Source organism: Vicugna pacos, chromosome 14, assembly GCF_048564905.1.
Source record: "Vicugna pacos chromosome 14, VicPac4, whole genome shotgun sequence".
In the NCBI taxonomy this organism is placed as follows: Eukaryota; Metazoa; Chordata; class Mammalia; order Artiodactyla; family Camelidae; genus Vicugna; species Vicugna pacos.
In genome coordinates, this window is record NC_133000.1 from 26,955,375 (window position 1) to 26,981,682 (window position 26,308).

Here is a 26,308-nt window from a genome sequence, read left to right on the forward strand (position 1 = left end):
ATAATAAATATATTTATTATTGCAAGTCACCATATAAAGATGTATCGTTCACAGGGTGAGAGCAAAAGTTACAAGATCAAGATTGCAGGTTCCATCCCTGAATGAATATGTACTTTGGAACTTTTCTCCTAGTGTGAAGTATGTATTTATATCAGCAATTTATTTCCCTACGTAATTGGGACTAGTAATCTTGGCTTTGTTCTATGGTCACAGATTGTGCACCAGTCATGATTAATTTCAAATAAAAATGTGCTGTTTGAATTACACAGGGAAATAAATTGTAGATTTGAATACAACTCTGATTCTGAGGGAAAAAAATCCCCCAATACATACCTTACTGAGGTTAGGTCAGTAAGTGATAGACAACATATTAATGGAATAAGTTATTACAGAAGGAAAATGCTTTCAAACATTACTTTTTTTTTTTAGCTACATGAACAACAATCAAGAGAAAGAATGCAATGCTCCAAAATTTTGTGCTTCATTGTGATTTTGTTTCATATAGAGGGGAAGGCACAATTGTGCATTCCTAGGTAATCTGGATTTAAGTAGCTTCTGTGAATGGTAAAATAGTGGCTAAAGATTGAAAATACACTCATGAAACTGAACGCCTATAATGACACACCTACTGTTTCTATCTCTGGTTTGACATACGTTTATACAGTTACCCAAGCACAGGGAGACCAGGTTACTGTTCAGTCCTTTCCACTTTTTCTTCACGTTCTGTAGACATTTTAGTAAATCAGTGAAAATTAGAAGGATCTAACACATTTGACTCTCCTTTCTCCAAAACGAGATTGACCTTTATTTCTTGCCATTCTCCTATTCAAGCTGCAACAGGACCTGCAGTGGGCCCGAGGTGCACAGAGGTGCCACTGGCGAAGCTGACAGACTTGCCTCTCCTGACTGTCCTGTTCAAAGCCCAGCCACATTATCTTGCACTGGACTGCTGGAACCAAGTTTCGTTATGAAATCTGAAACTACTTCTACTTCTAAGATTTTGGTTTCTTGTATTTCTAGAAAATGAGTTAAAAAATTTTTTTTGGCAGTGAGTCATAGACATTACCTTAGAGGGCAGCTCAGGCTGGAACACGACTGCCTCCTACTGTCAGTTTGAGGGAAGTGAGTGCCTCAGAGGCTCTCACTCCACCTTATTCTTTGGATAGATTTACAGATCACTGGCCTTCTTCCCGAAAAGTACAATTCTGCATACTATGCCCTTGGACCTAGGAAGATATGTTGGTGTGTTCTGAATTTCTCTGAATTCTTTCCCCATTTAGAGTACTAGACATGTGACAAAAATTCACCCTGAGAATGGATCTTACCCACAAAAAAAAAAAAAGCTGCTTTTAAAGATAATTCCCACGTACATATCTGTAAGGAAAAGGCAAGAGAAAAAAAACTGTATTATTTTAAAACCTTTTAGCATATTTCTCCTAACTGAAAAATATTAACAACTGTGAGTTCATATAGCAGGAAATATAACAGAGAAATGCTTAAAAGCTTTAAGTTGTGTTTCTAAAATATGGAAGCAGTACACGACAATTGAGAGTAAAAACCGCTCATGTTTAGAACGAGTGTGTTTGGATCAACAATTTGGGTGCTGGTTGTGGGGTCCCTTGTGCTCACCCTGCGTTCTGACTTCTGATGGTTTCGGCTGAGTCAAAGAATATCGATCCGCATTTTAAAGGTGAAGTTTTTTGATCGGCAAAGTAAGTCAGGCAAAGAGGACCTTTCTTAGAAGCTGCTCCCTTTTAATGAGGAAACAGTAAAAGGAGTAAGTCAATGTCACTTACATTATTTTCTTGCAAATAAAACCTTAAGCTTGGCTCCTGTGAAACCCCAGGCTGCACCAAGATCTCTGAAAAACTGGTTTCTGTAAACAATTCATTTTGAATGCAGCACTGGCCAGGCCTGTGCTTCCTAAGGCCCTGTGGACACACAGTCGGATCTGACCACATAATTCCCTCTTTCCATTTACTGCTATAGATCCCTGCCTCGGGCTTCTCTAGCCAGCAGGGGCCGTTTCCTCAAAGACCCCTTCCACTCATCTTCCCAGGGCTTTGGAGCACCTCCTGTCTCTATGGCAACGTGAAACACAAAGCAGTGGAAATGTACCATACAGCAGGCAGGAAGGAGAGAAATTAGAGTGCAGTACTCTTGGTAAGCTAAAGAAGATGCTGACTGCAGGAAAATGGACAGCGGATAAGACAGAGAAATTGTTGTTCTATTTCTTGTATATTCTCCTAAAAGAGCTACAAGTGTTAGCACAGAAGCCTTAAAGTATATGTAACTTTATAATCCACATGACATTTGAAATTAAAAAGTATTACTGGACATCCACATTAGCCATATATGTCCGGCTATTTATAGTTCACTAAACCATTGACATGAAAGCACTCAGTTAATTGAGATACTCAGATAATTGAGAAAAAATTGAATCAAATATTCCAGTATGGTTTATGTTAAAGACAAAGGAAAATATTTTTACTATCACATGGCAGAATGTTCTCTTTTTTAATTATTCAGTCCTAAAATCATGTAAATTTTCTTAGTCTTTTCCAGTTTGGGGCACCACACTAAATGCAGTATCTAAGTCTATTTAGTTCAGTGGTTCAGTATAATCAGTTCATCTCCCCAAATTGTTGGTCAATTCCAATCTGTTTCTCGTTTACAAACAGCATCCTTAACTTGGGAATGAAGTGTATAAGGAATGTTACTGTTGTTCGATTTGAATCAGAATATATTCACATTAACCCATAACATCTGCACATTATAAGACATTATTATTTATATAACCAATTAATACATATTAAATTAACATTATGTTAATATTCTAAAGATACTTCATGCAAGCCTATAAAATAATGCTGAACATCACTAATGGAAGCTTGCAATGAACTTCAGGGTGTCTACTAAAAATGCTGGAGGGAACACTGGCTACTGGGCCTCAGGCAGCATCTGCTGACACATTGCAAGCTCCTGAACTCAGATTCCCAAAGCTGGTTCTGAACTGGACTAGCACAAGGTCACGGAAGCTAATCATATACTCAGCTGTAGAACTCTATATTAGGATTTGCGATTTCTTTCCACAGTCTTAGCTTTCCGTTGTTTTTTTAACCCATCAATGAGATGCAGCAATGGGCTAAAGCCACTAGAGGTCAGACAGTTACACCTGTCACTAATCATAAAATTAAGGGGGCATTATAGCACCTCGAGTAGCTGTTAGTGACTTAAGAATATGGAATATAATACATTCTTTCACAACTATTACAGTATATTAATACTACATTTGCTAATTAACTATCCTATTTCTAATGGTCTTAAATTTTGCAATGGTTCTACTTTCCATATTGGCTCTCACTTGATTGGAAAAGGAAAGGAACCACTGCAAATAATGGAATCCCACAACATGAAATGGCCTCTTCTGGAGTAAAATAGAGAGCTTTACCAAGTCCATTTGGTAACTAACACTCATAAATCTTCCAACACGAATGATTTTATTTCTCTAATGTAATATCTTGTGTCTGTTTCCTCCTGGAACATACAAACTTTATTATCTTGCATGTTTATAGTCCTACTTCAGAGGAAAGAATTAATTATAATGAGGGAATGGGTCACTCATCTGTCCACTGAGGTTCACTATGTGACAAACTAAAAATACTTTGTTAAAAAACAGCAAAATTTTCAACCATGACACAGTCCACAAAGATGAAACTCAGAATTAGTTCTAACAAAAATATATTCATGTTCTCAGCATCTTGTTATTACAACTAATAAAATTATGATTAATGAAATAATTGTATGTAAGTGTCCCATCCCCCCCACTTCAGGTTGACTAATAATGGAAACAGTACTGATGTTTCTGACACACAAGGACAAGTATTGTATGATTCGAATTACATGAGACATCTAGACTGGAGGAGGGGGAAAGAGGAAGTTATTGTTTAATGGGTTCAGGGTTTTTATATGGGATAATGAAAAGCTCTGGAAATAGATAATGGTGTTGGTTATACAACATTGTGAATGCACTCAAAAGTGGTTAAAATGTTAAATTAAAAAAAAAAATACTGGGTTCCAGTCAAGATGGCGGAGTAGCAGGACCACAAGCTCGTCTGCTCTCACAATCACAGCAAAACCACAACTGACTGCCATACAACCATCGATCAGAAAGACTGGAACTTATTAAAAAAGACTATCTTCAACTGGAAATATGAACAGGGGACCACAGCAGTATGGCACAAGGGTGTCCACTCGATATAATCAGGCCCCACACCCCTGGAGTGGGCGACCCAAGAGCTGGAGGAAAATTACATTGAAGAGACACCCCCCCCAGGAGTCAGAATTCTGAGCCCCATGTCAGGCTCCCCAGCCCAGGGTTCCAGAGTTGGAAGGAGGAGACCCCAGAGCATGTGATTTTGAAGGCCAGTGGGGCTTAAGTATAGGAGCTCCACGGGACTGGGGTAAACAGAGAGTTCATCTTCTTGGGAAGCATACACAGCATCTCATGTGCTCTGGCACCAAGCGGAGAGGCAGCGATTTCATAGGAACCTGGGCCAGACTGCCTCCTGGCTTTGGAAGGTCTCCTGGGGAGGTAGGGGCAGCTGTGGCTCACTCTGGGGACATAAAAGATGGTGGCAGACATTCAGGGAGTGTTCATCTACATGAGCTTTCCTGGAGGCTGACATCTGGCTTGGGTCATTAGCACCAAGTCCTGGCCCCACCCAACAGCCTGTAGGCTTAGTGCTGAGATGCCTCAGCCCAAACAACATCCTGGGTGGGAACACAGCCCCACCCATCAGCTGACTTCCTGAGCCCACAGCTGCCTCTATGCAGGCCCCTGGACACGGCCCTGCCCACCGCAGGGCCAGGACCCAGCTCTACCCAGCAGGGGGTACAAACCCCTCCTGCCAGGAAACCTGCATAAGCCTCTAGCCTAGCATCAGCCACCAGTGAGGAGGCATCAGAAGTAAGAAGACAACAATCCCAAAGCCTGTGGAAGGAATCTGCCAATGCAGGCTAGATTCTACACTGGGACCAGCTGGACCCTGGCCCTTGGACGACAAGAGGGGAGTGTACTTCTGGGATGCATAGGACATCTCATATAGAGGGACACTTTGCCAAGGTCGAGAAATGTAACTAACCTACATATTAATACAAATAGAAATTTAGGCAAAATGAGGCAGCAGAGAAATGTGTCCCAGGCAAAGGGACAGGATAAGATCCTGGAAAAAGAAATAAGTGATAAGGAGATAGGCAATCTACCCAAGAAAGAATTCAGAGTAATGACTGTGAGGATGATCAGAGAACTCAGGAGAATAGATGAACAGAGACAAGTTTGTAGCAAAGAGTTAGAAAATGTGAAGAACAACCAGAGTTGAAGAATAAAATCACTGAAATGAATAATACACAGGAAGGAACCAATAATAGACTAAATGAGGCAGAAGAATGGATCAATGAGCTAGAAGACAGAGTAGTGGAAATCTCTACTGTAGAACAGAAAAAAGAAAAAAAGCATGAAAGAAATGAGGATAGTTTAAGAGACATGTAGGACCACATGAAGCACACTAATATTCATATCAGAGGGATCCCAGAAAGAGAAGTGAGAAAAGGCCTGAGAAAATATTTGAAGAGATAATAGCTGAAAATTTCCCTAACTTGGGAAATGGTCACCCAAGTTCAGGAAGTACAGAGTTCCACACAGGATCAACCCAAAGAGGAACACACCAAGGCACATAGTAATCAAATTGACAAAAATTAAAAATAAGGAGAAAATATTAAAAGCAGCAAGAGAAAAGCAATAAATAACATACAAGGGAACTCCCATAAGACTATCAGTTGATTTTTCAGCAGAAGCTCTGCAGGCCAGAGGGAGTGGCATGATATATTTAAAGGGATGAAAGGGAAAAACCTAAAACCAAGAACACTCTACACAGCAAGGCTCTCATTTAGACTTGATGGAGAAATCAAAAGCTTCACATATAAGCAAAAGCTAAAAGAATTCAGCACCACCAAACCAGTTTTACAACAAATGCTAAAGAAACTTCTCTAGGTAGAAAAGAAAAGGTCACAACTAGAAACAAGAAAACTATAAAATGGGAAAGCTCACTAGTAAAGGCAAACATACAGTAAAGGTAGGAAATCATCCACACACAAACTAATAGGGAAGTGGAAAGACAAAAGTAGTAAAATCATCTGTGTATACAATAAGCAGTTAAAGGATACACAAAACAATTGGATGTAAAATACAATATCAAAACAGTAATTGTGAGGGGGAGGAGAGTAAGGATGCAGGATATCTAAAATGCATTTGAAATTAAGAGATCAGCAACTTAAAACCATTTTATATATATATATAAGTATATATACTTATATATATATATATATATACACACACACACACACATACTTCATATAGAAAATCTCACGGTAACCACAAACCAAAAATCTGATAGATATAAACACAAAAAAGAAAGAGGAATCCAAATGTAACACTGTAGTCATCAAGCTGCAAGAGGACAAAAAAAACAGAAAAAAAGGACCTACAAAAACAAATCCAAAACAATTAACAAAATGGCAGTAAGAACATACGTACTGCAAATTACCTTAAATGTAAATGGATTAAATGCTCCAACCAAAAAACATAGACTGGCTGAACAGATACATAAACAATACCCTTATATATGCTGTCTATAAGAGACCAACTTCAGAGCTAGAGACACATGCAGACTGAAAGGGAGGGGATGCAAAAAGATATTCCATGCAAATGGAAACCAAAAGAAAGCTGGAGTAGCAATATTTATATCAGACAAAATAGACTTTAAAATATACTGTTACAAGAGACAGAGAGGGACATTACATAAGGCTCAAGGGATCAATCCAAGATGGAGATGTAACAATTCTAAATATACATGCATCCAGCATAGGAGCACCTCAGTATATAAGGCAACTTAACAGACATAAGAGGAGAAATCCACAGTAACAAAATAACAGTGGGGGGCCTTAACACCCCACTTACATCAATGGACAGATCATCCAGACAGCAAATCAATAAGGAAATACAGGCCTTAAATGATGCATTAGACTGGATGGACTTAATTCATATTTATAGAACATTCCATCCGAAAGCAGCAGAATACACATTCTTCTTAAGTGCACTTGGAATATTCTCCAGAATCGACCACAGGCTGGCCCACAAAGCAAGCACCAGTAAATTTAAGAAAATTAAAATCATATCAATCATCTTTTCCAACCACAATGCTATGGGATTAGGAATCAACTACAAGAAAAAAACTGCAAACACATGGAAGCTCAATAATATGCAACTAAACAACCAGTGGATCACTGGAGAAATGAAAGAGGAAATTAAAGAAAAAAAAAACCCTACTGACAAATGAAAGGGAAACATGATAATCCAAAACCTATGGGACACAGCAAAAGCAGTTCTAAGGGGGAAGTTTATCAAGATACAAACTTACCTCAGGAAATAAGAAAAATCTCAAGTAAACAACCTAACCTAACACCTAAAGCAACAAGAGAAAGAAGAACAAACAAAATCCAAAGTTAGTAGAAGGAAATCTAATCATAAAGATTAGAGTAGAAATAAATGAAATAGAGACTAAAAAAGCAATAGAAAAGATCAGTGAAACTAAAAGCTAATTCTCTGAAAAGATAAACAAAATTAATAAACCTTTAGCCAGACTCATCAAGAAAAAAAGGGATATGACGCAAACTAGTAAAATCAGAAATGAAAAAGGAAAAGTTACAACTGACACCACAGAAATACAAGGGATCATAAGAGCCTACTATGAGCAACTATATGCCAACAAAAAGGACAACCTAGAAGTAACAGACAATTTCTTAGAAAGGTACAATTTGCCGAGACTGAACCAGTAAGAAATAGACAGTATGAACAGATAAATCACCAGTACTGAAATCGAATCAGCAATTAAAAAACTCCCAACAAACAAAACCCCAGGACAGATGGCTTCACCGGTGAATTCTACCAAACATTTAGAGAAGAGTTAACACCTTTTCTTCTGAAACTATTCCAAATAATTGCAGAGGAAGGAATGCTTCTGAACTCATTCTATGCGGCCACCATCACCCTGATACCAAAATCGGACAAAGATATCACAAAAAAAAAGAAAATTACAGACCAATATCACTTATGAATATAGATGCAAAATCCTCAACAAATACTGGCAAATTGACGCCAACGATGCATTGAAAGGATCATACACCGTGATCAAGTGGGGTTTATCCCAGGGATGCAAGGAGTGTTCAGTATCCGCAAATCAATGAATGTGATACACCACATCAAAAGACTGATGAATAAAAGCCATATGATTGCCTCAGTAGATGGAGAAAAAGCTTTTGATAAAAATCAACATTTTTGATAAAAAAAACCAACTCTCCAGAAAGCGGGCATAGAGGAAATATACCCCAAGATAATAAAGACCACAGCTAACATCATACTTAATGGTGAAAAGCTGAAAGCATTTTCTCTGATATCAGGAACAAGACAAGAATGCCTACTCTCACCACTTTTATTAAACATAGTTTTGAAGTCCATGCCACAGCAATCAGAGAAGAAAAAGAAATAAAAGGAATTCAAATTGGAGAAGAAGTAAAACTGTCACTGTTTGCAGATGACATGATTCTGTACATAGAAAATCCTAAAAGATGCTACCAGAAAACTATTAGAGCTCATCAATGAATTTGGTAAAGTTGTAGGATACAAAATTAATATACAGAAATCAGTTGCATTTCTATACATTAACAATGAAATATCGGAAAAAGAAATTAAGGACACAATACCATTTACCATCACATCAAAAAGAATACAATACCTAGGAATAAACCTACCCAACGAGGCAAAGGACCTGCACTACGAAAACTGTTAAGACACTGATGAAAGAAACTGATGACACAAACAGATGGAAAGATATACACTGTTCTTGAAGAATCAATATTGTTAAAATGGTCACACTACCCAAGGCAATCTACAGATTCAGTGCAATCCGTATCAAATTACTGACGACAATGTTTATTCTCCCCATTTCACAGGGGGGAAGGGAGGCTTTGAGGGGTTAAAAAATTCACCCAAGGTCAGGAGGCAAGTTAGGGTGGAGCGTGGATTGAAGCACAATTGAAGCCAGATTCAGCGCCAGGCTCCAAACCATAGCACTGTTACCTAACTGGGAAAAAAAAAAAAAAAAAAGAGAAAGAAAAAGAAAAAGAAAAAGCTATAAGTGCTGAAGGAAAAAGAAAAGCAGACAGTATTCATTAGCCCAAGGAACCAAAGGGAACTATAAGACACTTCATTTTTACTGATACTGTTTCTGACAAATACTTGAAAAATTTATTGAGCTCTCTAGTTAAAGAGAGTTAGGAATATATTTTTCCAGGGTTTTTGCTTGTATGGTATAAAGTACCGCCTGTACTTAAAACTGCAATATAACTACTTATTCACAGAAGGAGCAAAATCTATGGCCCTGATTTGTGAGTGTGCTAGAAAACATGTAAAGTGAGTTTTTCTGACACTGACACATACAACTTTACATTTTAATTGCTACTACCCAGTATGTACCAAGTAGAGTCCAGAGTTACAAAATTTTTTTTAAAACAAAATAATCACAAATGCCTCAAAACTCTATTTGAAATTAAAAAATTTTTGCATATATAGTTTTTCTCTCACTTGTAATCCATGCTTGAGGAAATTACTATTTTTAGGAAATGGAGCAATTCCTTAAACTAAGACATGCGTTTTAACTTTGCTAGCTGTACTAATGCAGTGAACTCTATATGTAATTTGACCCCCTTTCTATTCCTCTGTCCTAATCATGTTCTACAATAATCTATGATCCCTTGAATCTCAAAAATGCCACCTCCTGATTTCTCAAAAGTTTGCGATGTCACCTGCCGTTGAACTTCCGCGGTACCTCTCACATGTGTTACATTTCCTGGTCGGCTTGGTGTTACATTTTTGTGTCCCTGCTACATGCCAGAGTTGAGTAACGAGACCACAAGCTACTGGGGTTGGATCTGTGTTCTTCTCATGCCCTGCGGTGTTAAAAGCTGTACTTTACATGCAGATGTGCTGCATTTCATCATAAGAATCTGCTTTCAAGAGGGCAGAGACTGTGTTCCATGATGTTTTGCATATTGTAGGATACAAGATGGACAACATGCTTTCATTCATTTAGTCAAACAATGCTGAGTAGGGACAGTGGGCCATGCTGTGCTAAGTGTTGGGACGTAGTGGAGAGGGAGCAGACTGGCTCCTGCCCTCAGGAAGCCTACAATCTGATTGCAGTGATACATCTCCATCTACAGAGCTATTTCCTTGGTATCGTCCATATATAATAAGGAGAAATGACAAGAACTGCTCAAAGTGTTGTGAGCAGTCACTGATGCTTCTCACTTTTGTAATGCACTATTGGATCTGGTGTCTGTTATGGCTTTTAGCAAAATTAGGATCTGTGCCTCTTAACTAATAAACACAAATGTTGAAGTCCTCGGGGTGTGTTAGATTTCAAAAGAAAGAATGCTTAGGGCTGGGGGGTGGGGTGGGGTTTGTCACCTGTAGCAGCAGATGAACAAATCCCAACACAAGCAGTGTTGAAGGTAAGAGAGCCTGCCTAGAGAGCACCTCCTAAGGAGAGTCCATGAGCTAGGCTATCTGGGGGGCTGACAGTAAGGCGGGGGGCAGGGAGACAAAAAAAGAGGCTACGCAGAAATGCAGGTCAGGAGTTGATTAAATCAAGAATAGTTCATAAAGGATGAATTGGGCAGAATTTGAAGAATAACACATGAATAAGGAAATGGATTTGTGATCACAAGCCTTGAGTTTGAGACACTTTGGGTCCAGACGGAGTTGAGAATGGTGGCAAGCTCTGCTGTTCTCCCCTTGCAGTTAATGTCCTGTTACCCTCCTGGTTGTCAGTGCTGTATTAAAAGGGAGAAGAATGACCTAAATTCATCATCCCGCCTGGGCCTCTCTTAAGAGACTGGTGTTCTAGTTTTCTGTTCTCTCCAGCTGGTCTGAAACCAGGGCAAAGTGCTTTGACACAGCAGGCCACCCCTCGGGAGGCCTCCTCCCCCGTTGTTCATCCTCATGGCACCCTGTTCTTTTCCTTCACCGCACTTACCATAAGCACGATGTGTTCGTGTAACTGTATATTTAGTATCTGTCTCCTCCACTATACTCTACAGGGTCTTAGCCACAAGGTGAGAATGACACTGCTACCATTTACTGTGCCTCTCCGTGTGCCAGACATGATGAGTGGCTTTAGCAACATTTTCGCAGGTAATTCCCACACACTCTATGAAGCTGTTGTTGACATCCCCATTATACAGGCAGAAAGTCAAGGCCAGCAGATCAGCTACCATCTGTCACGCTGTGACAATGCTCTTGGCTTTGCCGTTGTGACCCCCTGGTGTGGGCTGCAATGGTTCCTCAGGCAGATTAAAGGCCCTTTTCTAGGGAACAAGCTTCGCTTTACTCCCTTCCCTGCTGTCTCTACAGATTTGGTTTTAACTGAGCTCACGGCCACGGAACAACCTTTTTGTTTATCAAGCTGTATGTTCGCTGATTTGTTTGTTCTTTGGATTTACATGGAGAGAACCAACACCAATTTTCCCTGGCTCATCTGGTTGGTTGCAAACTCCACATCTGTGACGACTTAGATCAGAGGGTGCTCTATTCCAGGGTTAGTTTATATATCAAGGGAAAAATTGTAAAGGCTTCTTTGCAGCTCTGTCATTCACTTTTTATATCCTGGAATGATTCTCTTAACCTCTGTGAACTTCAGCACCTTTCTTTGTTTGCTGGGGATGATTAAATAAGCCAAACCCACACAGGATTTTTATGGCAAAAGCAGTATGTACTGATGTTCTTAGACGAGTACAGATGACCACACAAATGTACAGCGTTGTAAGGGTCCTCACATCACAAATCTTGAAAGTGGCCGTGTTTCAGCGTTTTTTCTGATGGTTACAGCAGACGGATTAGTAACAGACACTCCTGGAGTCATATAACTCTGGGTGAAAATATAGCCACAGATGCTCTTGGAATAATTGATCAAGAGATGTCTTTTAATGTCAAAAGAAGAAAGAAAATTTCATTTCTAATATTTTCATTATAACCCATTTCATCAGCGAACTGGCTCATGTTTACATGTATCATCAAATTCATGGTTAAAGTAGTGAGTCTGGCGATGCACATTTATGTGTTCATTTGCTGGGGAGGGGCGAGGTATCCAAATTATGACCGTACCCGATGAGAAGGGCCGCTGTACTGCTTACAAATTATAGCTCTTTGTCATTTAAAATAACCTGGCAGCTTCCTCTTAAAGCATGGTAACAGCGATGCATTTAACATCAGGTTTGAGGATTTCAGAGTCTCTAGTTATTTAGAAAGAAATTATGAAAAGCCTTTTTTTGGGGGGGGGGAGTTGGGAGGCTGGGGTGGAAAGGAGATTTTTTTTCTTTCTTGGAGCCAGAGAAATATTTCACATTTTTGTAATAAAATGGCGGTGCTTTTCTAAGTGACTTCCTTCTACTCTCACCTTCAAATATCCTGAAAGAGACATATCTGTGACTTTTTTTTGAGTAGAAACTAACACATTATGTTGATGACTAAACTGGGAATGAGGAAAAAGACTAAGAAGAACCATTGAAGTCTCTTACTTAATTCAATAGAAGCACTCTTGTCCTTGTATGTTTGCCTTTTCCAAGTGTCTTCCTAGTTCTCCTTGGGTACGGGTCTCAGAGAAGCAGGTGTGTGGACACGTTAGCACGCGCAGCATCCACTGAATCCAACTGTGAGGTGGTTATTGTTTGTCTCCATCTACCGACAAGGCAATTGAGTCCTGATGTGAAGTGGGCTACTCCAGTGGCACAGAAAAAGGCAGTTGCAGAATGAACATTTCAAAGTACCCCTGTTGCATGTGGCACATTGCTAATGTCTTCTCAGGTAGCAGATTAGCTGTTCTATGGAAGGGAGTGTTCTCTATTGCAGAAGTGGTTGGCTAACAGGAACAGAGATGGAAAAGTGGTCTTGCTGCTGGTAGGAAAAAAAAGACTATACTGGAGCTGCAAGAGATGGAAGTGGCTACAAGCTTAAAGGCTTTGTAGTAACAGAGTGTGAGGAAGAAAAAGCAGAGTCTTGTTGATCATAACTCTTCTTTTATGTGGAATCTATTTGGGGACCGACACATCTCTTTCGAAAGTCCCCTGTATCTTTTTTTTGCTTTTAACCTGAGATAAACGAAAATCTATATTCAAAATTAACATTTCAGTAGTTGAGAGTTGGAAATCTCCAAACTAAATGGGCCACTACCTGTGGCTTAATGTCACTTAGACTCAGCTTTGTTAGTCACGAAACAGACCCTTTCCTAAGATCCCCCTCCATTCTAAAGTTCTTTGATTCTATGAAGAAAAGAAAATGATCCTAAAAATAATGTGATAAATATGTGTTAGTAGAATCCCCTGTAGGAGAGAGAAGTGGATAGACCACAGAAAAGGTGAAGCTCAGCCTCCCACATCCTTTCTTCTGAAACAGGAATGTGCGGAATCCTAAGTTCAGATGCTATGATTACAGAGCATCTCCCAGCTGTAAATTTGCCCATTACTATTGGCCAGATTTAGTGCCTTAGAGAAGTCATGTATACTTGCTATCTTACATTGTAAGAATAACATCACAAAGGTTATCTATGCACATCAGTGTTCTACCGGAAAAAGAGAAAACCATCACAGGTGCAGGAATGTTCATAGACTCCAAAAGAACAAACAGAGAAACGATGAAGCCCTTTGGGCTCTTCAGGGAAAAGTTACAGCTGTTTAATACATTCAGAGATCTTTTCCCACTGAGATAACGTAAGGAATGCTTTCATGGACAGAATAGGACATTCATTTTTAACATACTTATAGTTTGTATACATTTACTTTGTTGTGAAAAGGATAGTGTCAGATGCATCTGGGGCTAGCGGTACAGAAAGTTTTGCAGAATAGGAAGCCTTTTGCCTGGTCTGTGCCAGAGGTTTGTCAGTTTCCACACCCACGGTGAGCGTGTTCTAAAGCAGGTCCTATCAACACACATCCTCAGGCAAAACCATGTGCACCAAAGCATTGCAGAAACAGCCTTCAGAAGGAGAACAGAGCAGTGGAACAACAATAAAAACATCGCAGAGACCAGAACCTTTCATGATCTTTGACAAGTGATGGTGTATAAAACAGTAACAACTTCAGAGCCACTGAAATGCTGGGGGTTCACGTACAAACCCCGTCCACTTCTCTTTGTCTGCTCTTAGTTGAGCTTCCCCACAAAGCCTGAGTCTAGACCAAGAGGCAATATTAAAAACAAAAGGTTAGAGATCATCATGGGACATTAATTATGCAAAAGAAGGCAAACTGAATTTAATCAGAAGCAGCAGACTTGGTGCAGGAAGAATTTTCTCTTTTTGACAGAAGCAGTTAGGAAAACATTTATGGTAATACCACAGCATCTGCTGATTACAGTCAAAGCTGCAGGACACCAGCGTTAAATCACTGAGCCATCCTGACAGCTCCTGGGTACTCGAGTCACATCGAACAGCAATTTACAGTGAAATTCATCCAAGTCTAAAAACCAGCCAATATGTTCAAACGAGAGAAATAACTTAGCTTGGACTTTAAACAAAATTATAAAAGGGAATTATAGCTGACAAAAGTTTTGATCTAATATATGTCCTCAAAGAACATACGAATTTTCAGATCTGTTACTGTGCTTTGTGACCAATAAGGTATTGAAATGTATACAAAGAAAGGATTTTATATAAGGTCAAAAATTGTAAGTAGAGTTTTAACTCTTTTGACAAATCAGGACAAAATCTGACATCTCAGTGCTTTGAAATGATATATCTAAAAGATTCAGAGCATAATTAATTAGAATACTAATTTTTGAATTATTAAATTTGGTTGCTAAGCAAATACAGGTAAAACAAAAAGCTCAGAGAAAAAATGAACAACAACGTAGAGTAACATCAGGATGATTATCCTATAAACAGCCTGTAGAAGGACAGGCATTACCCATCTGGGAATTGCTAACATGGTAATTAAAAGAGTAATGACCTCTCATAGATATTAATAACTAAAAGTGTCATAAGTTTCAGTGGGCTTTCTTCCGGTCAAAAACACAAAGATTTAAATTTAAATCTTTGAATGACCCAATAGCCCAGACAATAAAAGATTGTGTGGAAATCTGAGGTTAAAATTCACAGAAGTAAATGTCTCATATTTTATCCAAAATCAACACCAAAGATTCTCTTTCCCTGGTTGCTTTGGGAGTTTAACTAAATATTATTCATAACATGAGAGATTAAAGGCAAAGGAAACAAAAACTTTAAAATGACTATTTTTGCGGGAAACCATTGAAACTCTAGTCACAGGGGACGGCTCTTTTGTTGTCTTTTTCTCAGCTAGATAAACTGCTTCAAAATGTGTGTGCTACAGTTAATCAGTAGCACAATATTCGTCTACAATTTTAAAATCTGAACTTCTTCCCAAACCCATCAAAAATGTCTCTAGAACTCTATTTATAGACATAACCTATTGATGGTAAAAATAAAAATGCAAGCTGGTAATCGAAAACACTGACAAAAAAACTAATAACTGAAAAGGGGAAAAAAAATGGATCTGTTGAAAACTTCAACTTGACAAATAAGTCAACTGAATAATGAATCAATACATGTTTATTGAGCACCTATATGTATCAGCTACAGAGTTTGAAACCACCAAGCTGAAGGCACTGCTGCTGGTCTGAAAGGGACTGTGGACAAAAGAGACGCTTATGTGGGCTCACTTTTTAGTGTGAGGGACGTGTCAGATAGCTGTGCGTACAATCAATGCACTGGGATTTCAGAGTGAGGTCCGCCTGGGGATCGTTTAAGTGAAGGCAGACTGCACAATGGCAGGGACTCTGTTGGACTTAACTGTAAAAACAGGACTTAAGATACACCAGAAACAATTTGCAGAGCACCTTACCTAAGGCGGAATCTACTACAAAATGCTACAAACGTCCCACCTGGTAGATGTGAAGGTTCAGGACAATTGACACTCATGCAGATGAGCACATGAGGACAATGAGGAAAACCTAACATGGCTCATCTAATAGGAGCATTTTTAGTGTCAAACTGTGTCAGGAATTTCACACAGAAAACATTTTTCTAACGGAGTTTGACCCAGTAACAACTGTTGACAGAGAAGGGGTTACATGTTTCTCATGGACTGGTTGACCCTCTGGCACAGAGGAAAGCAATGACTGAGGGAGAGAGAAATGCGAATCTCTTGTTACAGAAAGTCAAAGAGGTCAGGAATTACCAACTTCTTTCTTTTGTTACAGCAAAGTCTCCTCAAAGACTCCAAATATTCTGAGGAAGCTTAATTATAGGGCAGAAAATAAACAGGGCTTAGACAGCCTGAGGAGGGAGGCATTCTAGCCAGTCAGAGAGAAGCCTCCAGCGTTTTGTTTGGGGGAGAGCAGACCCCTGCTGAGCCACCACACTTGTGCCCTCGGCACCCACACAAAAGGAAGGAGGGGAGGAGCTAGGAGAATGGGAAGCGCAGGTGGTCTGGTGACAACAGATGAGGGAGCTAAAATGGACTGCGCTAAAATAAAAAAGAGAGTAGTCATTGGCAGACAGATGGCTCCTAATAGAGAACAGAGTTTGATCAGTTAGCTGGAGCATTTATCTATGCTCCAGAATCAACTGAGAAGCTCGCAGGAGGACCATGATGGGAAACCTCCCTCTTCGCAGGAGAACCCAGAATTCTGGGGAAGGAACAAGATGAGAGCTCTTCTGCAAGTCTGGATGGAGACGCTATGTGACAGACGTTAGTTTCTATGGAGATTTTGGTGGCAGATGTTGGGGGACCAGTTGGTTTGAAGGTGGGCATATTCAGCAGACAAAGGGAAAAATTGTACCAGGCACTGAAGACATAAAGGGTACAAGGGGTGCTTAAAGCAAATTAATCACAGAAGAGAAAATGCAAGAAATTCAGACCATATTTAATATCTTTCTGGGACATTGTTGATCCCACTAAAGTTATCACTCTGTCCAGATAATGTTAAGTACAGACACTCAGGACTGGAAGGTCATCTAATCCAAATGTCACTTTGTCCCAGAGGAAACTAAGGCCCAGAAAAGATGAAGTCACGTGTCACAGAGCTGGTCACCATGGAAGAAGAGTGACATGAGGGGCTATCTAGCTCCTAGCTTTGGGGTCAGGCCAAATGAGGTTTAAACCCCAATTCCACTCCATTACCTGTTCATGATTCGATCTAATGTCATTTATCTGTGGGTACTTTACACCACGACACACACTACCTTCATGCTGTGCTCTCCTTCTATGTTCCAATGCGTGCTCACATATGTTACCTTGCTTCTTCTTTGGGGGAGCAGACAAGAAATGCAAAGCCGCAGGGTGGGGGCAGATACAGACACTCAGGCACAGTCAAGCCAAACGACTTAGGAGTCAAGTCAGTGACAGATGCTTGGCCTGCACACAGTGGTCCTGCTCTTATGCTGGGTCACTCCATGCCTGCCCTTCAGTATAACTTGCCCTGGATTGCAGTTTCTACACAGAAGAGGGATTTATATACTTAATGTAATGAAAATGCTGCACATTTGTACCCATGTTGCTTTCTGCGATTTTTCATTACAACTGCATAGTGTTTCAGCTACGTTATGGGTTAAATAGACTCGGGAGGGCTAGCCTGGGAACCCACCCACCGTTTGTAACATTTATAACATAGCTTCTGTGGGAAATTGCTTTGTGAGTTCCCAAACAACTGATTTAAAAATTAACTTTGGAAATACAACTGGGTTCAGAGTAGAAGACTGTCCGCTAGACAGCTCAGGTAATTGGCTGCTGATCTCATGCACGGAAGTCAGAGGAAAGAACTGCCTACTACACACCTACCAGTCATGGTGCTGGGTGGGGCTGGGGATGGAAAGGTGAAGACAGTCCTAGACCCTGAGGCACTCATATCTAGCAGAGAGAAGCATATTATTAAAACAAATAAATTATAAGTAAGTGCTCACACAGAGTTATGGGAAATAAATGCTGCAGGAGCAAAGAGGAGAGAAGAATTCAACCTCCCCAGGTTCGACTGCGGAAGTAACATTTGTGTCCAGTCTTGACAAGTGCGTTCAGGCTCATCACATAATAAAGGGCAGGAAGGCAGCTCAGGTAAGAGGAGGAGCAGATACAAAGTACCAGGACGTGAAAGGGTCTGGTGGGATTGGGGGAATGGTGGCAGGAAAAGGGGTGGAAGGAGCTGGGTGGTGAATTGTTAAGACACTTTTTAATCATAATAATTTAACTGTTGGAAAAAGGACTAATAAAGAAAGAATCAAAATTAGGGTATAAGCAAAACTGGTCCATATTGGGGCATCTTAGATTATCATATCTTAGATTTTGCAAAGGGAAGGGGATGACTGGATCAATAAAGTTACAGAGACCCCTGCCTTGCATGGAAGATGAGGATTTCGGCTTACATGTTTCATCAGTATTGTTCTGAACTCCATGTGTTGTATTATCTTCACCAATCTTTTGCTGAACCATATCACGTCAAAGATTATAAAAGCTTGCCTAATGATATTTAGTGTTTTAGGAAATCTGATAAAGGATCAGCACTTAGAATAAAAATTGACATATTTCAACCATTTCCTTATGCTCACTTCTGTTAAACTACTGTGCTTTATGTTAACAAAATTATAATCTCAACTATAAGAAATTGTCTCGCTGTAAACACATGCTTCAGGAAAATTCAGAATAAGTTCATCTGACATTTCAGTCTACATACAGATCAATTTTAGTTAAGGCACAGAGACCTACTAACAAGCAAAAGAGAGGAAGCAAAACTAGAGAAGGGGAAAGAAGGAATCAAAAAGGAAAGAATGTTTCAGCTCAAGTACATTTTAAGTTTACAAGGAACTTTTTAATATTCAATACATGATCCATTTGCAGATGGCTGACGTGAGTGTTTAGGACTAAGTAAACTATTTTTTTTTCCATGTGTAACATAAACAAAAGGATACAGCCCACTGAGCCTCTGTAAATACTAGTTAAAAATAATCCTGACCCTTTAGTGTAAAGCTTATGCAATGTACACATCAGGACTAAAATACTTCATTCAGCCCAAGACAAGTTAAAAAGGGTTTTAAAAATCCACACATAGAATTTAGAATGTAGAATACCCCAGCTGTAGTTGATAGCATTCTGTTTTATGCTTTTGGTGACTAAAAATAGAATGAAATTTTATTTTTCCAGTCTTACTTGGTACAGATTCCTCATAGCTTTGAGAAATTATTGTTTTTTTTTAAGAAAAAAACATCAACTGTCAATAGGTGTTTTTTTGAATCCTGAGAATTTATCTATGAAATTTTGATGAGAAAAAGGAGGGTTGAGGTATAGGACTAGGATGATAAGAAGGGTCATGACTGATGAATAACTAATTGTGAATGTGGAGCCAAAGAGGTCACATAATTAAGTTTCCAGCTGTGGCCCTCCTTCAGCCCTTCTCCACCCCACAACGCTCCCCCAGAAGCTCTTATATTCTTGGCTGTCTGGAATCCTTGGCATGGTCCACAAGCATAACTCATCTTCTAGAAACCAAAGAACACTGAAGCCCAAGCCTCACTCTGTTCTGTTTGAGGCTGACAATGTTATAGTCTCAGAACTTTAGGCTTCCTTCTCCTGACAAAGAAACTGAAGCCCAGAGTGGTCGAGAGACATGCCCAAAATGAATAGTCAGATGACACACCTTCCATGGTAAGCCCACCCAACACCAGCCCGCACCCTCTACTCTGTCAGGCTGCTGAAAATCAGTCTGTGCACCAGCTCCTAACACCATAGAGCCTTTCCTGGATTTTATGGTTTGCAGGCTGTGGGTTGCTCCCTGGGAATTATTTTGGTCTAATTTACCTGTCAAAAGTGTGAAATATTGATTATAATAAAGTCTTTCCTCTGACTCCAACTCTTTCTTTAATCATAGAGCTTACATTCTATTAGGAGAGGCAGGCATTAAACAAATAATCCAACAAATATGTAATTACAACTTGGAAACGCAATGAAGGAGAAGTGAAGGATGCAATTATGAAACGTAACGGGGGACCTGATTTAAGTTTTAGAGGCAAGGCACTTATAGGAACGCTTCACTGAGAAAGTAATACTTGAGACCAGAAAGATAATTAAAGAGTTAGCAAGACAGGTTTAGGGAGAGAACTGCATTCCAGGCGGAAGGATCCACTTGAATCACTTGGGTGGAAGACTCTAGTGGTTGGAATGTAGAGACCAAAGGTAAGAGGGACTCAGCAGAGACTGGAGGGGTCCGAAATTTTATTCCAAGAACCATGGGAAGATGTGAAGCAGGAGTGCAAGAGCGAAGCAGGAGTGAAGCCAGATGTGCATCTCTTTGATGGTCCTTGTCATAGAACTCAGTTTTTAAAGTACACGTCAGGAGTCCAAAGAATGAAGAGAATTATCAGTGCAAATCCTTCTCTCCTACTTGTGGGAACAATCCAAAGCAAGCGCTCTTCTGATAGACTTTAGGTAGTATCACAGAATACCCAGTATCCTAGTATTGCAATCTAACATGAAAACAAACTGCAGAACAAAAATAAAATACTTGCTTGACTCAAATTTGTGCAAATTTCACAAAGCATGTGATATCTTTAAAATAGTGAAAACTATATAGTGTTTTTTTAAATAAAAAGATGAAGGAAATTGCTATAAAATTAAATGACAAATTTGAGTTTCTTACTTGCAAAATGAACTTGGAGCCATTATCATATTGGAAAGTGTATTTTCTAATCTGAATTTTAAAGGATCTTTAGAATGCTCATTTTAAAAGGCCCCAAGTGAATTTTCAAGGAAATATTTTCTGAAATAAATTATGAATTATGAAGTGACAATCTGTTTAGTATATAACATTCTAAATTCACCATAACAAAAAATCCTTTGCAATATTCTAAAATATGATTGTTCTAATAAGTTGCTTTATTTTGGTGATCCTGAATTATTTCTGTGGTGCTATATGTAAACCATAGTTGCCAAATACTCCACCTTCAATTTGCCCACCACTGTAGAGCAAGCACAGATAAGAGACACTAGAAAATTTCTGGCCTTGAAACTAATATTAATAACCTAATAATCAACCTCAATAATACTAAAGAAAAATAAGTCTTTGAATGGCTTTAATCAAGGTAAAACAACATTGGAGACTAGCAAAAACTCAAGGAATTCGGTATAAGCACCCAACCTCCATAGGACACTCAAGATTTATTTTCTATAGTAATCAAGATTCTCTTCTCGGGTCAGGGTTTTCATTCCAGGAATACGTTTATGAGGTTGGTACATTTTGATTTTGGTCTAGCTTACTGAAGAGGAAGATATGCCATTTTTCATTTGTAACACAATTCCTAACCGAAAAATTTAAAGCTTTATGTCAAAAAGTTATATAACACATTGGAGGAAAGCATATTTTTATAGTTTCTTAAGTTAGATTTGTTTCTTAGTTGGGTACCTTGACAAACTAAGAAGAGTAGCTGAAAACCTTATAAGCCAGCTAATTTTTATAGCTTCTCAAATACTTAATTGTTATAATAAATAATGCTTTTGGTGTTACTGGAGAGTAGGTTCTCATCACAGAAAGAGTTCAGGGAGGCCAAGAAAGAGAGGATTATTATGTAATAGTATGTTCTCAAGGAGAGAGTGGGCAGACTCAGGTGAGTAGCTGCCCTGAGTTTCTTTGGTAAGTTGGTTATATGGGGTGTAAAAATGATGAGCGGAATATTCACTGGGGAGGGAGGGGTTTGGGGTTGTATTTTCTGATTTTCATATCAGCTCTTTCCTGAGGGGAGGGATTTTTGTCCTTATTTAGCTAGATCAGAAGTGTCATGATGTTGGAGCATGATGGGTACTTCTTATCTGCAAGGCTAATTTTACTGTAATGAGGGCATAATGAGCAAGAGGTTGCATTTGGACGCCAGGGATTCTCCCCTTATCCCACCTTCATTTGTCTGCCTCTAGGATCCTTGTCAACCCAAAATATGTGGTTTCCTGTCAGTCTGGAGGTTTCTACTTTGTTTGCCCAAGGACCCCCCCTGTTCACAAGCTGTATGGTTTCCTGCCATTTGGCCTGTGCCCGCCTTGCTCTGCTCATATCTAGCTATCTGCCTGCTCTAACATTGGGATGCCTACATTTCTACTTAATAAAGTAAATTAGCCCTAACATTCACCCTTCATGGTGAATGTAAGACTTTAGTAAATATTTACTGTGGGAAAAAGTTATTAAAAACAAACAAACAAAGTATTTAGTAAATACTTACAATTTTTGGGAAAATGTTATTAAAAACAAACAAACAAACAAAAATGAGTTAAAAAAAGTTACAGTTCTAGAATGAAACAAAGTTGTTTAGTCATCTGAAACATCTGGTACTGAATGTGGATTTCTTAATTATTGAGAGGGCCCTGAAATATAAATATTCACAGGTTCAAAAAGTGCTGCCAAATAGGTTATCAAGCAAAAAATACGCAACCACCTGGAGAACAAAATCCATCTGTCTGACTGAATTTAGTTGAAAATAATTTTTTAGACTTGTTAGTAAAACCCTCATGTAAAATGTATTTGATTGAATAATTTACCAGGAATATTTCCATAAGCATCATAAAGTGCTACGGTTGATAAAGATGAATATAAGAATCATCTTTCTCACTTTGAACCACTGCCACAGCTTCCAGTGAATACATTTAGTAGGTTACTAGTTAGGCTTCCTCATGCCCCCAGACTCAATTTGAACAGGATTCCCTTAGATGTGATGTGGCCAGTCCCATTTATAGGGAAAGAGGGGGTAAGAGTAAATACTCCTGGGTGTGGCTGATATTTACCTGAAGGCAAGCATGAATGTCAGCCCCTCAGAGATGTGCCTGGTGGGGCTTTCCTCATCTTCCCTGACTCTGGAACTCAGGTGATGGCTAGAGTTATGATCAGAAAAGCTGGCGGAGTATTACTAATCCTGTATTCTCTCTCCTGGGACTTGCTTTTGCAAATAAACTGTGTCTTTGGAAAGAACCCACTGTTGTAATATGTTCAGATGATTCCCCCCTTCAAATATTTACAAGTTAAAGGGAAAATCTATTAAATAAAATGACAGAATGTATGCAAAGCGTTAAATACAGTACTTCACATGTAAAAGTCACTAAACAAATACTAGTTCCATCAGGTGCCCCCCATCCCTCCTCTGAAGCATCAGAAGACTTAATAGCAAAGTTCCTAACAAAGAAGAGAGGACGCCAATCAGTAAATCATCTCCTATTAAGTGAACTTTCACAACCCAACTGGATTCATGGTTTTGACACTAAAATGTGTATTTACTCTTTCTGAAGACTAAAAGACATACTTAAGAAGTTAAAACTAAACTTTCCTAAGGGTTTTCCAACAAAAGGACATTAAGTAGTAGGATAAAATGACCCTTATCTAAAAAAGAATGACAATTCAAGCTGAATCAAGCAATTAAAAAGATATGCACTGGTACCCTTTCTTCTAATCTAATATGGAAAAAGTCTTTTTAAAAAATTCCTTGTTCCACCATCAAAACCTCTCAGTATGGGTATCTTTAAAAAGAAAACAAAAAAATCAGAAACTAAGATTTAACCTCATCTTCCAAACACAAGAAAACAAGAGTTTACTAAATCAATACTGAAATCTGAAAGGTAAGAAATACTCCTGTCTTTCATGCAAAAGAATTTCCATTTTAGCTGTACCCTATACCAGTCACTAGTTTCTATTCGCATGAGATGGTTACTTGATCTGATGCTTTTAGCCAGAGACCAATCAAGATAATCTGCAAAGATCAAAATGGCTTATTATTTATATTAATAATCACTTTTTAGAAATAGCCTGATGGATTTTATATCATCTGGATTGACTTTTGAACATTAAACAACAGATGGTTATTAATGGTGCAATATTAGAATACAAAATTTAGGGCAATCTGAAAACCTGTCAGTTGACATGATTACCATTTGAGAAAATGTGGAGTTATTTCTTAGAGACAATGCATGTTCCCTCATATCATACACCTGTTACCACCGACCGGGAGGACAGATGCCCGCCATATAGTGCTATGCATTCCAGTACGATGGGTTCATTCATATTTATAATACAATCCATGATGTCAGTGCAATCACCTTACATCTCACTGTTATTTCAAACAAATTCATAACTGAGCAAAAGGCAGGAAGTTGACAGGAGTTAATGTGGGTTTTACGCTGTTTACAATCACTTTCTAATCTACTAAATGGCTGTGAAAATTGATGCACTGTTAGGAGTGCTTTTATATACTAGTACAGATAAAGAGCTGCCACGTTGCAGTAATCTCTGTAATGCCAAATTGAATTTTCTACAGTGCTTTATGTTTTCTCTATTGGTATGTGATAAGTAGGCTCCCGAGTTTATGCAAACCCTTAATAAAGAAACCAAAAACCTCTTCTTATTTTATTAATTGAGATATATTTGCTTTTACTGCCAGAAAAGAAAGTCAAAATTGACCTGTAATTCTATCCTAGTTACTTGGAAAATACAACTTTTAATTATATTTCAAACAGATTAAGAAATCACATCCCAAGAAATCTGGATTATCACATTGTAAATCTCTGAATCATTTAACGTGACTAACACATGGTATGTTGAGGGCTATGTCACCTAATGATAGTCCATGCATCAGCATGAAATATTATCAGTAATACTTCCTCATAGTACTCTACATTTTAACAATAACAGGTGAGAAGGCAGAACAGGCTTTTCAAAGAAGGGATTGAGGTTCTTGTACCAATATCTTTAATCGTGTGTATTCCACTTATTCAAATACCACCACAAACAGACAATGTGCGAATGCCCGTTAGTCATCACAGTTACCAGGAGACCGTATTGCCTCTTTGAATGTGACAGATGTACAACTGCAAACGTTGGACAGATCTAAGACTCACTCCTCCCTGTGGTGACTGACTCCTGCTTCAGGCTCACCATCAGAACGACCTGGAATCTGGGGTGTCACTTCTATACACAAGCTATGAATGCAGATCACCTATTTTTTGATAAAAGCAAAGAACAAGTGTTCAAATATTTAAAAACAACTTTAAATCATCCAACTAATTATTGACTACTTGTTTACTGTACTAATGTTTTTATATTTATAAGAAAGGGGTTAGAGACAGTGAATAATTAGGCTTTCAACGTCTATTCAATAACTAAAATAAAAATAAAAATGTTCATGGTGCTTGTAAAATGGTTGCTTCTAGATAAAATTTTGTTTAGAAATAAATAATGCTCCTGGCTTTTTTTCTTAACTAATACTTTAAATGCTGGTAGGCAAAGAAAGGAAAACTCTGTATGTGTTGATAAAATTAAACATCTAGGAAAGTTCAATAAAAAACATTTGCCCAAATGTACATAAACCAAAGAATGCTTATTTTACGACTGTTGAAACAGGGGCAGCACATTTCAAAGATGTCTTCTTCCTTTTTATACATATCCATACGTTTCATATGCTTATTATTTTTCTGCCTGCAACAAGTTATTGCACTGACATTTATAAAGAGCATCGTTAAGAAAATTAAATAATTGGTTGTCTGATTACAATTTCACTCTGAGCTTATTACGGGGTTTTAAAGTCTTTTCCCGTCTGCTCTCTCTGATTCCCTGTGGTAAAGTGGTCTTCTCAAGGACTTAAAATAACTTGAAGTGATGTCTTTCTAATGAAGGAACACCAGACGATTTTACTGCCTCAAAACAACTAATAAAAGAAAAGGAGAAAAAAAGAACTAAAGTGTGAAGAACAAACCTTCTATGACAACTTGCTACCTCTGGAAACCAGAATTTTAAGTTCTAAACAGTTATTGAAGCAACTTGAATATGAAAATGATATTTAATGATACTAAGGATAACAAGGTACCAGAAAATATCCCTTTCATCTTGTTAAAATCTCAGTTTTAAAAACTTTATGGAACAAAATGCAAAAAAACAAGTGTTGCTAAATTAGTGCATAAAAAGTATTATAACTGAATGCTTTGATAAAAAGAATGCATAAGCCATATTCCTACTTTCTTAAAAAAATAAGTAAACAATATTCTTACATTTCCTCAAATCAGCTTGAAGTAATTTACTTCCTATGAACAACACAAATACTATATGGCAAGGATTAAAATGGGTCTAAGAGAATTAGGATGGCATGGTGAAGTGGTCCCCAACTGTGCTCACAAG

The 26,308-nt window shown here is 38.5% G+C and overlaps 1 protein-coding gene across 7 annotated transcripts in view; it reads right to left on the minus strand.

Moving 5' to 3' along the window:
- The window catches only part of DIAPH3 (diaphanous related formin 3), a 473,996-nt gene that overhangs the window by 11,078 nt on the left and 436,610 nt on the right, over positions 1-26,308 (minus strand). The gene's annotated exons all lie outside the window — the stretch shown is intronic.